Genomic DNA, 13,941 nt, shown 5'->3' on the forward strand with positions numbered 1-13,941 from the left:
AAATAGCAACACTTAGGCCGTATAAATCTATATACTGACATTCTTGTTTGATGGTTATATTTGTTTTCTAATTCCATCTGGACTTTTAGTCTGTTGAGATAATAGCATTCTACATTTTGAGGTAATATTTTAGTCACCTCTATTATGAATCAAATATTCTGTCAGATGTGATTGACCAGAATAGTACTGAATATATTTTTAAATAGGCTAATATATTTTCATGATTTTGCTGTATATGATATACTGCTTGCTGTCAGTGTAATCGATCTAGATGGTTTCTTTCACGGCTTCCATGATAACTCTTGTTTTCCCAGCTAAAACAATGTAACATACCTGTATTCACATTTTTAAATGTCTAAATCCGTACATTTACTAATTTATATTACATTTAATGTATATTATTTAATTTAAGTGTATGCTAAATAAAGTAGATGTAACCCCCTTGTAGCTATGGTTACCTTTATCCAGTGTAAAATAAGGGAATATAAAGCATTTAAATATAAATTTATATATATATATATATATATATATATATATATATAAATATTTATATATATATATATATATATATATAGAGAGAGAGAGAGAGAGAGAGAGCTAAAGACTCTGTCCAGCACTCCAAGTTTATGAAGAGAATATAATTGCCGATAGATGCCTGGCTGCCCTCCAAGGTGTGTGCACCATATACAACTGTGAACAGGTGGGCAGCAGTCACAGAACTATCATCAACATATGAAATAAGGATACAGGAGTCACCCCTCTGATTAACATTTCGGTTGTTAAAACCTTTGTCAAGATTTTGAGCTATCGAGGCGTTTTCAAGAACTATTGAGATGTTGGACGGAGTGCCGGTCATTGTTGGAAATATATACAATGAGTGTATGTATATATACAGTATATATATATATATATATATATATAGTGGGGCAAAAAAGTATTTGCACAGCCACCGATTGTGCAAGTTGACCCACTTAAAAAGATGAGAGAGGTCTGCAATTTCCATCATAGGTACATTTCAACTGTGAGAGACAGAATCTGAAAAAAAACAGGAAATCACATTGTATGATTTTTAAACAATTTACTTGTATATTCTTGTGGAAAATAAATATTTGGACACTTACCAAGCAGCAAGATTTCTATCTCTCACAGACCTGTTACTTCTTCTTTAAGAAGATCTTCTATCCTCCACTCTTTACCTGTATTAATGGCACCTGTTTGAACTGGTTATCTGTATAAAAGACACCTGTCCACACCCTCAAACAGTCAGACTGCTACCTCTCCACCATGGCCAAGGCCAGAGAGCTGTCTAAAGACACCAGAGACAAAATTGTAGAGCTGCACAAGGCTGGGATGAGCTACTCGACAATAGGCAAGCAGCTTGGTGAGAAGAGATCAACTGTTGGTGCAATTATTAAAAAATGAAAGAAATACAAGATCACTGACAATCTCCCTCGACCTGGGGCTCCATGCAAGATCTTACCTTGTGGGGTATGAATGATCTTGAGAACGGTAAGAACTCAGCCCAGAACTACACATGGGGACCTGGTCAATGACCTCAAGAGAGCTGGGACCACAGTCACAAAGGTTACCAATAGTAACACACTACGTTGTCATGGATTGAAATCCTGCAGCACCCGAAAGGTCCTCCTGCTTAAGCCAACAAATGTCCAGGAACTTTTTGTTATAAACTCCACTTGCCGTTTTTGGAGGGAGAAGAATGATGAATGGCATCCAAAGAACACCATACCCACTGTGAAGCATGGGGTGCAAACATAATGCTTTGGGGCTGCTGTTCTTCAAAGGGGACAGGACGACTGATCCATATTAAGGAGAGGATGAATGGGGCCATGTATCATGAGATTTTGGGCAAAAACCTCCTTCCCTCAGTAAAAGCTTTGAAGATGGAACGTGGCTGGGTCTTCAAGCATGACAATGACCCCAAACACCCCATCCGGGCAACTAAGGAGTGGCTCCGTAAGAAGCATTTCAAGGTTCTGGAGTGGACTAGCCAGTCTCCAGACCTCAACCCAATAGAAAATCTGTGGAGGGAGTTGAAAGTCCGTGTTGCCTTGCGACAGCCCAAAAACATGACAGATCTAGAGAAGATCTGCATGGAAGAATGGGCCAAAATACCTGCTACAGTGTGTGCAAATTTGGTCAAGAACTACAGGAAACATTTGACCTCTGTAATTGCCAACCAAGCGTATATTACAAAGTATTGAGTTAAACTTTTTGATTGTCCAAATATTTATTTTCTGCAAGAATATACAAATAAAAATTTTAAAAATCATACAATGTAATTTCCTGTTTTTTTCCAGATTCTGTCTCTCACAGTTGAAGTGTACCTATGATGGAAATTACAGACCTCTCTCATCTTTTTAAGGGAGTCAACTTGCACAATCAGTGGCTGTCCAAATACTTTTTTGCCCCAGTGTGTGTGTGTGTGTGTGTGTGTGTGTGTGTGTGTGTGTGTGTGTGTATATATATATATATATATACACTGCTTAAAAAAATAAAGGGAACACTTAAACAACACAATGTAACTCCAAGTCAATCGCACTTCTGTGAAATCAAACTGTCCACTCAGGAAGCAACACTGATTGAGAATCAATTTCACATGCTGTTGTGCAAATGGAATAGACAACAGGTGGAAATTATAGGCAATTAGCAAGACACCCCCGATAAAGGAGTTGTTCTGCTGGTGGTGACCACAGACCACTTCTCAGCTCCTATGCTTTCTGGCTGATGTTTTGGTCACTTTTGAAAGCTGGTGGTGCTTTCACTCTAGTGGTAGCATGAGACGGAGTCTACAACCCACACAAGTGGCTCAGGTAGTGCAGCTCATCCAGGATGGCACATCAATGCGAGCTGTGGCAAGAAGGTTTGCTGTGTCTGTCAGCGTAGTGTCCAGAGCATGGAGGTGCTACCAGGAGATAGGCCAGTACATCAGGAGACGTGGAGGAGGCCATAGGAGGGCAACAACCCAGCAGCAGGACCGCTACCTCCGCCTTTGTGCAAGGAGGAACAGGAGGAGCACTGCCAGAGCCCTGCAAAATGACCTCCAGCAAGCCACAAATGTGCATGTGTCTACTCAAACGATCAGAAACAGACTCCATGAGGGTGGTATGAGGGCCCGACATCCACAGGTGGGGGTTGTGCTTACAGCCTAGCACCGTGCAATACGTTTGGCATTTGCCCGAGAACACCAAGATTGGCAAATTCGCTACTGGCGCCCTGTGCTCTTCACAGATGAAAGCAGGTTCTCACTGAGCACAGGTGACAGACGTGACAGAGTCTGGAGATGCCAACGAGAACATTCTGCTGCCTGCAACATCCTCCAGCATGACCGGTTTGACAGTGGGTCAGTAATGGTGTGGGGTGGCATTTCTTTGGGGGGCCGCACAGTGCTCCATGTGCTCGCCAGAGGTAGCCTGACTGCCATTAGGTACCGAGATGAGATCCTCAGACCCCTTGTGAGACCATATGCTGGTGCGGTTGGCCCTGGGTTCCTCCTAATGCAAGACAATGCTAGACATCATGTGGCTGGAGTGTGTCAGCAGTTCCTGCAAGATGAAGGCATTGATGCTATGGATTGGCCCGCCCGTTCCCCAGACCTGAATCCAATTGAGCACATCTGGGACATCATGTCTCACTCCATCCACCAATGCCACATTGCACCACAGACTGCCCAGGAGTTGGCGGATGCCATCTGCCACCTCATCAGGAGCATGCCCAGGCATTGTAGGGAGGTCATACAGGCACGTGGAGGCCACACACACTACTGAGCCTCATTTTGACTTGTTTTAAGGACATTACATCAAAGTTGGAGCAGCCTGTAGTGTGTTTTTCCACTTTAATTTTGAGGGTGACTCCAAATCCAGACCTCCATGGGTTAATAAATTTGATTTCCATTGATAATTTTTGTGTGATTTTGTTGTCAGCACATTCAACTATGTAAAGAACAAAGTATTAAATAAGAATATTTAATTCATTCAGATCTAGGATGTGTTATTTTAGTGTTCCCTTTATTTTTTTGAGCAGTGTATAAATATATATATATATATATATATATATATATATAAAAACTAATGAAGACAGCACTCAAAGCAAATCCACAGTAAATGATTGACGTGGTGCAAGGCAGCAGTAAAAATAAACACACTCACTTTTCCAGTACACCAGAAAAAGTACAAAAAAGGCAGCACTCACAGTTTGGATGAAGGAAGTAGGGTGTTTAATCCTTAGCCAAACGGCATGTCATATACAGTCTCACAGTCACAACCCGACAGCTGTTTCAACCATTTCTGGATTTCCTCAAGGGCCCCTGAGGAAAACCAGAAACAGTTGAAACAGCTGTCGGGCTGTGACTGTGAGACTGTATATGACATGCCGTTTGGCTAAGGATTAAACATCTTTCTTCACTCATCCAAACTGTGAGTGCTGGCTTTCTTTGCTTTTTCTGGTGTACTGGAAAAGGGAGTGTTTATATGTGTGTATATATATATATATATATATATATATGTGTGTGTGTGTATATATATATATATATATATATATATATATGTGTATATATATATATATATATCAAAACAATCAGCCCGGCACTCCCACAAAAGTAATGACATGCCCCGGTGCCCTCAGCATACAATGGCATAAAACAGAAAAAACTGCGGCACTCGGGGACTGGTGAGAAAATTAATGTATCAGAAAATACATATCATACATCAACGTTTCGGGGATTTTAACCCCTTTCTCAAGATGTACCAGTGTGAAAAGAAAGGAAGAAACCCACTCACCTTTAAATGAGGAGAAAAGCCCGCCACGACACCCGTGCATGCAAAGTCCCGAGCCTCCCGGTCCGACGTGAGGGAAGGCGCCAGGAGATGACGAAGCCTGACGTCCGCGCTGAGCCCGGCCGTCTGTTGCCCGGCAACGCCTGACACTGAACCCGCAGGCCGGAGGCTGGGGGAAAGAACAGAGAGAGCACAGCGCTGCGGGTAAAGGGAGCAAAATAGAGTATGTACAAATACCAGACAATAAATAGATTACAACGGTCTAACCCTGTATGATGCACACAATCCCCTGGTTAGCACCCGATATATATATAAATGTACATGATGTGTGTTATGGACTGTTAATATTATTATATTAATAATTACAATGTGCAGGGAAGGACCTTTCCTACAAGCAAAGGAGAGCTGGACTGAACTATAATATAGGAGTGTTTGCTATGTGTTGAGCTTTGGTGTTACTTAAAAAATTTCCACGGCAAGCCAAGAGAAACTATAAATAGCAATAAGGCAAGGACAGTGACTGATGGTCTGAGATAAATGTCTGAAGAGAGCAGCTGCTGTTTGTTAGCTGCTGTAGTGAGGGCTGAGTGCTGGAGAAGCAGCCCAAAGTAAGAGTAGCTGGCTACCTAAGTAGAGGGGCAGAAGCAGTAGACAGTCTCCGGAGGTAGCACTGAGGTTCAGGGGAGCTGCTTAACCTCATGGAGAAGTCTCTGTGAGTCTGTCAGAGGGACTGCGGGCACTGGTAAAGGAATAGTCACCATTGACATTAAGTGGAGGAATGGACAGATTGTCTGTTATAGCTGGGGGAGTTGCAGAATCTACCCCAGAGGTGGCTCATGGCAAGAGCCGGCATAAGTGAAAGAAGTGACATGGTGGCAGCTAATGGCCCCCTGTGAGTGTGAAGAGGGAGAGCATACCTTAGAGTTCAGCTGAGAAAACCTGTACTGATAAAGCACAGAAATTACCTGTACATTGAGGTGTATAAAAGTGGTACAGTATACACGTCTGCTATAAAAACAAAACATTACTTCATATTTGACCACTGGGGGTTCAGCTTAAAAATGTGGCGTCCAGGGAGTCCAAGTTTTGATGAGATGACCAGGAGTGTCGGCAATATCACTGTGATGTGTTCTAGTCTATAAGTGTACCAAATAGTGTTAATAGTGGCTGGTAATGTAGGGGGTGATATTGATTCCCAGCATGCCGCAATTCGGCATTTAGCTGTGTTCAGAATGTGTTTAACCAGCTTTTGTTGTTGGTGAGAAGCATAAGGGAGAGGACGAGAGAGTAGAGTGTAGTAAGGTGAATTCGGAATTGAAATACCGATGATATCAGTAATAAGTTTATGAACCCTATTCCAGTAGTGCTGGATTTGCGGGCAAGACCACCAAATATGCAGCAGGGTTCCACAGTGAACACACAGTCTCCAGCATCTGTCCGAACAGGAGGGATAAAATGAGTGGAGTCGCGTGAGCACTAAATACCAGCGATAATATAGTTTTTATGAATTTTCTTTAATTCGGACTGATATGGAGCTCTTGGTAATTTCTGTTCTAATGTCAGGCCACTCCTCGGGAGTCAGAAACTCACCCATGTCACGTTTCCAAGCTATGTCATGAAACTCTTTTTGGGGTGCACCATGTGCTAGTAATATTTGATATATAGTGGAGAGCAGGCCCTTAGTAGAGTGGTGAAATTTACATAATGATTCAAAAGTTGATTTATGTCTTATAAGAGTTTGTTCAGTAAGTGAATTATAAAAATGATGTAGCTGTAAGAATTGATAAAATACAGAGTGAAGGAGAGAATAGTGGGATTGTAGATCAGTGAACTTTGGGAGCGAATTGAGGGGTGCAATGTCCAGCGGGAATAGAATATTGTTTCGAGTCCAAGAGCCAAATGCCTATTGAGTTGTACCTGGAGGAAATTTAGGATAGTTCCATAGGGGGACTAGGAGTGGGTGAAGAGATTGAAACTGATACAGCCGGGAGCAAAAGTACCATATAGACAGAGTAAATCGTACAAGTAGGCAACAGTGAGGAGGCGGGAGGGCGGTGTTTCGGTAAGCTCCACAAGAGACTGTATGAAGAATATATCTGAAGAGCAGCCACTTCCAAGTGCATCCAGACTCTTTGGTCAGGAGGGGCATTCCAAAGAACACATGTCGTTAAATGAGTAGCTCTATAATATCCAAGGAGGTCAGGAACTCCGAGGCCCCCTGACGATCGATGTTTCTTAAGAAGACGCATTTTCACCCTGGGTTTTTGCCCTGCCCAAATAAAGTTAGAAAGTTCAGTTTGCAAATGTTGTATGGTTTTGCCCAACTGTGCACTGCAAATGGTACAAAACCATGTGCAGTGCACAGTTGGGCAAAACCATGTGCACTGCACATGGTTTTGCACTGCACATGGTTGGGCAAAACCATGTGCAGTGCACATGGTTTTGCCCAACTGTTAACAAATTTGCTGCTGCGATCAACTCCGAATTACCCACATAGTTAATGAGGTTGAAGAGAGGCAAAAAGCCCATCAGTTCAACCTGTATTCTGTATTAAGCAGAGCACATTATAATGCACCAGCGGAAATAATGGTTTCGTACCTATTGACAACTATATTTCGTATCACTCCCATATACATAATGTGAATATATTAAATGCTATAGCCTTGGATACTTTGTTCAGCTAGAAAACTGTCCAATCCATTTTTTAATGCATTTACAGAGTCCGCAATTATTACCTTCTCCAGCAGGGAGTTCCAAATCCTTATTGTCCTTATGGTGAAGAACCCTTTCCTATGTTTTGTACGGAATTTTCTCTCCTCTAGCCTCAGCGAGTGCCCCCGTGTTCTATACAGAATTCTATTAATAAACAAACCCCCTGCTAACTCTTTGTATTTGTAAATTATAATGTAATTCCAAATGAACATTAAAGTCAACCTGAAGACAAAAAGATGGCAATGCATATGGCAGATATCAAGTTGGGACTTCCTACTGCTACAGCACTGATATATGTTAGGACTGGGTGGTTGCATGCAATTATGTCCTTCCAGGGGCTAACACAGAATTTCTTTTTTTGAGGTGTGGGGTGTGTGTGTGTGTGTGTGTGTGTGTGTGTATGTGTGTGTGTGGGGGGGGGTCCATACTGCACACACTCACACATTGCACACACATACAGTACATGGCACACCATAAGCACATACACATTTCACACACATATACTTGGCATACCACACACACATAGCTCACAACACACACATAGTACCCCCCACACACACATACACATTGCCCACACATACATAGCACAACACACATATACACTGCACACACATACATAGCACAACACACATATACACTGCACACACATACATAGCACACATAGTAACATAGTAACATAGTATTTGAGGTTGAAAAGAGGCAAAATGCCCATCGTGTTCAACCAGTTTATTGTATTAAGTTGAGTTGATTTTAATGTACCTGCTGAAGAATGTTTTATGACTAGTTAACAACTACAAATCACGTTACACCCGGATTAACAACTTCAATATTTTAAGTGTTGTAACCTTGGATATCCTTTTCAATCAGACATTCGTCCAATCCCCTTTTAAATGCATTTACAGTGTCCACCATTACCACCTTCCCTGGCAAGGAATTCCAAATCCTTATTGCCCTAACAGTAAAGAACCCTTTCCTCCGTTGTGTGCAGAATTTTCTCTCCTCCAGTTCTTTTAATAAATAATTCATCTGATAACTCTTTGTAGTGCCCCTTTACATATTTGAAGACATTAATAATGTCTCCTCTTAGGCGCCTCTTTTCCAGCGTATACATGTTCAACCTAGTAAGCATTTCCTCATAATCCAGTCCCTCAAGCCCTTTAATCAATTTAGTAGCTTGCCTTTGAACCCTCTCTAGTTCACCGATATCTTTTTTATACAGTGGTGCCCAAAACTGAACACAATATTCCAGGTGCGGACGTACCAATGATTTGTACAGCGGCAGGATTACATCCGAGTCCCTTGTCTCAATTTTCCATTTTATGCACGCTAACACCTTACTTGCCTTCTTTACTGCACTTTGACATTGTATATGGTTATTAAGTTTATTATCAATAAGTACCCCCAAATTCTTTCCCAAAACTGTTACCCCTAGACTTTTCCCATTTAATATGTAGGATGCAAGTTTGTTTTTAGTCCCAAAATGCATAACCTTGCATTTTTCTATATTGAACCTCATTCTCCATTTAGATGCCCAGATTTAAAATTTAGATAAATCATTCTACAGAGACTCCACATCTTTTTCTGAATTAATTACCCTACACAGTTTAGTATCATCTGCAAAGATTGACACTGTGCTTTCCAGGCCTATTTTTACGTCATTGATAAATATGTTGAACAGTAGTGGCCCGAGTACGGATCCCTGTGGTATTCCGCTGAAAACCGGTGTCCAGTTTGAGGATTTCCCGATGACCACTATCTCTTTGCCCTGTTTTCCAGCCAGTTACTTATCCATGTACAAACAGTTTTTCCTATGCCAAGCTCTTTTAATTTGATGATTAATCTCCTGGGAGCCACTGTATCGAAGGCTTTTGCAAAATCTAAGTAGACCACATCCACTGCTTTTCCCTGGTCACTTCCTCGTAGAAGTTAACTAAGTTAGTTTGACATGATCTGTCTCTCAGCAAACCCATGCTGGTTCTTGCTAATAATCAAAGTGGTCTGCAGATACTCCTGTATGCTATCCCTTAGAATTTTCCCCACTATAGATGTCAAATTAATCTGCCTGTAGTTACCTGGATGATTTTTGGATCCCTTTTTTTAATAATGGCACTACCTCCGCTATACGCCAATCCTTCGGTACCATGCCAGATCTTATTGAACTATTGAAAATCAAGTACAGGGGTCTTGCTAATTGTTCTCCATAAAACCCTCGGATGAAGTCCGTCCGGGCCAGGTGATTTATTAATATTTATTCTGTGTAATCTCTCCCTATTTCTTCACTTAAACAAGTATCTAACCACAAAACATTACTGTCACTATCGCTATGCACTACTCCCACCATCAGTTCTTCTCTGGTGAACACTAATAAAAAACATTTGTTCAGTATTTCTGCTTTTGATTCATCATCATTTAACAATACTCCAAATTCATCTTTTAATGGACCTATGTTCTCCTTTTTTAACCTTTAAAATTTAAGGATTGATTTTACTCTCTATAGCAATTAGCTTTTCGTTATCAATTTTAGCTGCTTTTATTGCATTTTTGCATCTTTTATTGCATTACTTGTAGTACTGGAATGAGTCCTCCTTTCCATTAAATTTAAATGCCTTGAAAGAATGCCTCTTTTTATCGATTTCAGCCTTGACCTTCTTGTTAAGCCACATCGGTTTGAGTTTGGTAATCCTGTGCGTACTGTCCATGGGGATAAATTTGTGAATATTGCTATCCAGCAACCCTTTTAAAGCATCCCACATTTCCAAAGTGTTCTTACCATGAAACAAAACTTCCCACTCAATTTCGTTTAATGCACATCTCAGCATACTGAAGTTAGCTTTCCTAAAGTTAAATGTTTTTGTTGAACCCTTATAGCAATGTTTCCTGAAACTAATATTGAGAGTGATCATATAGTGATCACTGGTAGCCAAGGTTTCCCCAACTTTGTTTAAAAATGAGAATAACCGCGCTGTTGCCGGGATTTAAGTGTTTTAGCTGCCCTGAATAAAATAAATAATTTAAATGGACACAATGTTAAAACAAGGCGCTTGTGACAATGTGTGTTATAATTTGCAACAATTTAAATGTTGCAATACTGTAGTGCAATACCTGTGAAAAAAAAGGATTAGTAATGTTAACAGCTCCTTTGGTGTTTATTTTCAGTCCTGCCGGATTTTTCTATAATACCGGCTCCTTATCCCGTTGAAATCTCTGTGCGGGGTGATGGTTACCTTATCTTTCCCTATACTACCCACCTTGTGTTCAGCAGTGGTGGGACGCGATCTTTATTCCAAGCGGTGAAGTGTTTTTCCTCTTCGTAACCGCTGCTTGTCTCTGTTGTCCCGTGCTGTGCTGCGGCGGCTGCTCGGAATCCCGGCTTGTATTGCGGAGAGGAGACAGGTTGTTTCTTCTGTGCGCTCCGTTTCCAGGATCCTCGATAAAGGACGTGCAGTCCGAAACGCGTTGGAAGATTTCGGTCCGTGCACTCTTAGCCATACAAGAGTGCAGAGAAGAAACCACATCTTTCCCGTCCGTCTCAAAAGCCGGGATTCCGAGCGGCCGCAGCAGCAAAGCACGGCGCGCTGGAAACGGAGCGCACAGAAGAAACAACCTGTCTCCTCTCCGCAATACAAGCCGGGATTCCGAGCAGCCGCCGCAGCACAGCACGGGACAACAGAGACAAGCAGCGGTTACGAAGAGGAAAAACACTTCACCGCTTGGAATAAAGATCGCGTCCCACCACTGCTGAACACAAGGTGGGTAGTATAGGGAAAGATAAGGTAACCATCACCCCGCACAGAGATTTCAACGGGATAAGGAGCCGGTATTATAGAAAAATCCGGCAGGACCGAAAATAAACACCAAAGGAGCTGTTAACATTACTAATCCTTTTTTTCACAGGTATTGCACTACAGTATTGCAACATTTAAATTGTTGCAAATTATAACACACATTGTCACAAGCGCCTTGTTTTAACATTGTTCCCCAACTTTGTATCTGATATGATGTCCACATTATTTGTAATTACTAGATCTAGAATAGTTGCACCCCTAGTTGGGTCCTCGACTAATTGAGACAAGTAGTGATCTTTTAACAAATTTAAAAACCTGTTGCCCATAGCTTTAACACATGAATCGTTACTCCAATTAATATCAGGATAGTTAAAATCCCCTATCACTAGAATGTCCCCCAATCCCGCAGCCCTTTCAATTTTCTGCAAGAGTTGTTCTTCCTCGTATATGCTAATATCTGGCTGTTTGTAACACGTGCCTATAACTAATTATTTTGCATCTATACCCCCACTTGAGATTTCAACCCATAATGATTCCACGTTATAATCTTTCCCCTCATAAATAACCTCCTTTAAGTACGGTTTAAGAGACAGTTTTACATAAAGACATATACCTCCTCCTCTTTTGTTTACCCTGTCTCTCCTGAAAAGAGAATACCCCTCCAAGAAATAAATGGAATGAATTAAAGTCATGATTAATAGTACAGATGTGTTAACAAATAACATTTGCTAGATAAGTTCATCATCAGCCGATTAGTAATCTAGAACCATGATGGATATTATGTACTTACAGAACGAGATATATATCAAATAGGATGTGTTTAATATAATTTTATTTGTGTATTGAAAATAATACTAATAATATTTTTTTCTGATTTAAGTTTAAATATAAAAATAATATTGGAGTTACTCTGGTGTAGGATGAGTCTGTCTGGGTTTTGAACTCGGGTTTATGTGAATGAATGGTCGGTTACACTTCCTCTGAGCCACAAGCGTTTCCCTTGAATCCAATGTGGGTTCATGGTATGTTAAATTTATAATTTATAATTGAATTGTTTATTATATCTCCTGGTCAGTTTCTATTTATATCTATATTAGATAGGTTATACATTTTTATTTTTCTCAATATATGTCACTAATTTATGCGGTTTTATGATTATACCACCAAGAATGTTTGAATTGTTTAAAATTGATGTCTTTTAATGGTGACTACACACTCCATACATATGTATTGACTTAGACAACAGATGTGTTTAATTAATGTCATTAGTATTCTTATTGGTCCACTCTACTTTAAAAACCACATCAATGCTGCTGCTGAGAATATCCTCTGACGAAACCGCCTGCCAGTTTAGAGGAGAAACGCGTAAGGAAGGCACCAGCACCTGCATCTTGCTGCCCGTTACTACCTACTTTCTCCGACTGCCGGAAAGTCTCCAAACAGGGTAAAGGCTACAGCGGGACCGAGCTAAGGAGGTCTGCACCCTGTTCACTCTAAAAACGCTACAGCCATGAGTAACCTGTGACAACTATTGTTGCTAGACAGCACAGGGGTGGAGTGTATCGCTGCAGTCAAGATCTAATACAGCGGACTCCCCCTGTTAGCAGCAAAAAGCTCATAAGTGAGTGAAAATTATCACCTTATATCCTTATTCCGGCTAAAGAAATTTAATATGGCAATATACAAATCGGGGTCGTAGCATACCGCTGTGGACAGTTGAATACACAGCGCTCTCCCCCTGTCAACTTTATCAATCTGAACAAGTGGCCAGAATTAATGACTGCACCTTGTATCCCGGCATTCTTAAAGAGACGGCTGTCCAAGAGTAACAATTGTTACTAAGTATACATATATATAAAAGATACTTTATGGACACTATTTACAAATGAACTCTAAGGGCAATTTTTATGAGTTATTGTATGTGGATTAGAGTATTTTTATACATGAATTTATACATATATATGGTTTTATGTTTTATGTTGTTAATTGGAGTACAAATAAATTAAATATATTTAAAATCCAATAAGATTCCAGCGCTCCCTTGATAGTGCATACTATTTTTCCTATATAGACCCCTCCAAGTTTGCAACCTAGTCGTGAGAGTCATCCCACCAAGTTTCCGTAATACCTATAATATCATACTCAGCCTTTGATGCTAACAATTCCAATTCCCCCATTTTACCTGCTAGACTTCTTGCATTTGCAAGCATACATTTTAGTTTAGTGGATCCCTTATCCACTTGTTTTTTTAAAGGTATCCTATTATGGTTTACTAGAGCCTCCCTAGAGTTACTCTTATGGACTGTCCTTCTCGCTCCCTTTCCACCCTCCACCATATTTAATACTGCCCACCTTACTCGTCTCTTTGATCATCACAGTTTTTTGGCCTAAATTCTGTTTCAATTCAATCTAATTTTCACTGCTAACGGCTGAATCACCAAGGCAAAGAGTAATGGGGAAAGGGGGCAACCTTACTGGGTGCCGTTTTTAATAGGAAGGTGGTTGGAAGAAAGACCATTAATTAGGACAGGGGCTGAAGGGTTCCAATAGAGTGAGGTGATACCTCTATAAAAAGCTACATGCAAACCCATATTGATAAGGGTTTGTTGTATGAAAGGCCAAGCCACCCTATCGAAGGCCTTCTCTGCATC

Source organism: Pseudophryne corroboree, chromosome 1 (genome assembly GCF_028390025.1).
Source record: "Pseudophryne corroboree isolate aPseCor3 chromosome 1, aPseCor3.hap2, whole genome shotgun sequence".
Taxonomy (NCBI): domain Eukaryota; kingdom Metazoa; phylum Chordata; class Amphibia; order Anura; family Myobatrachidae; genus Pseudophryne; species Pseudophryne corroboree.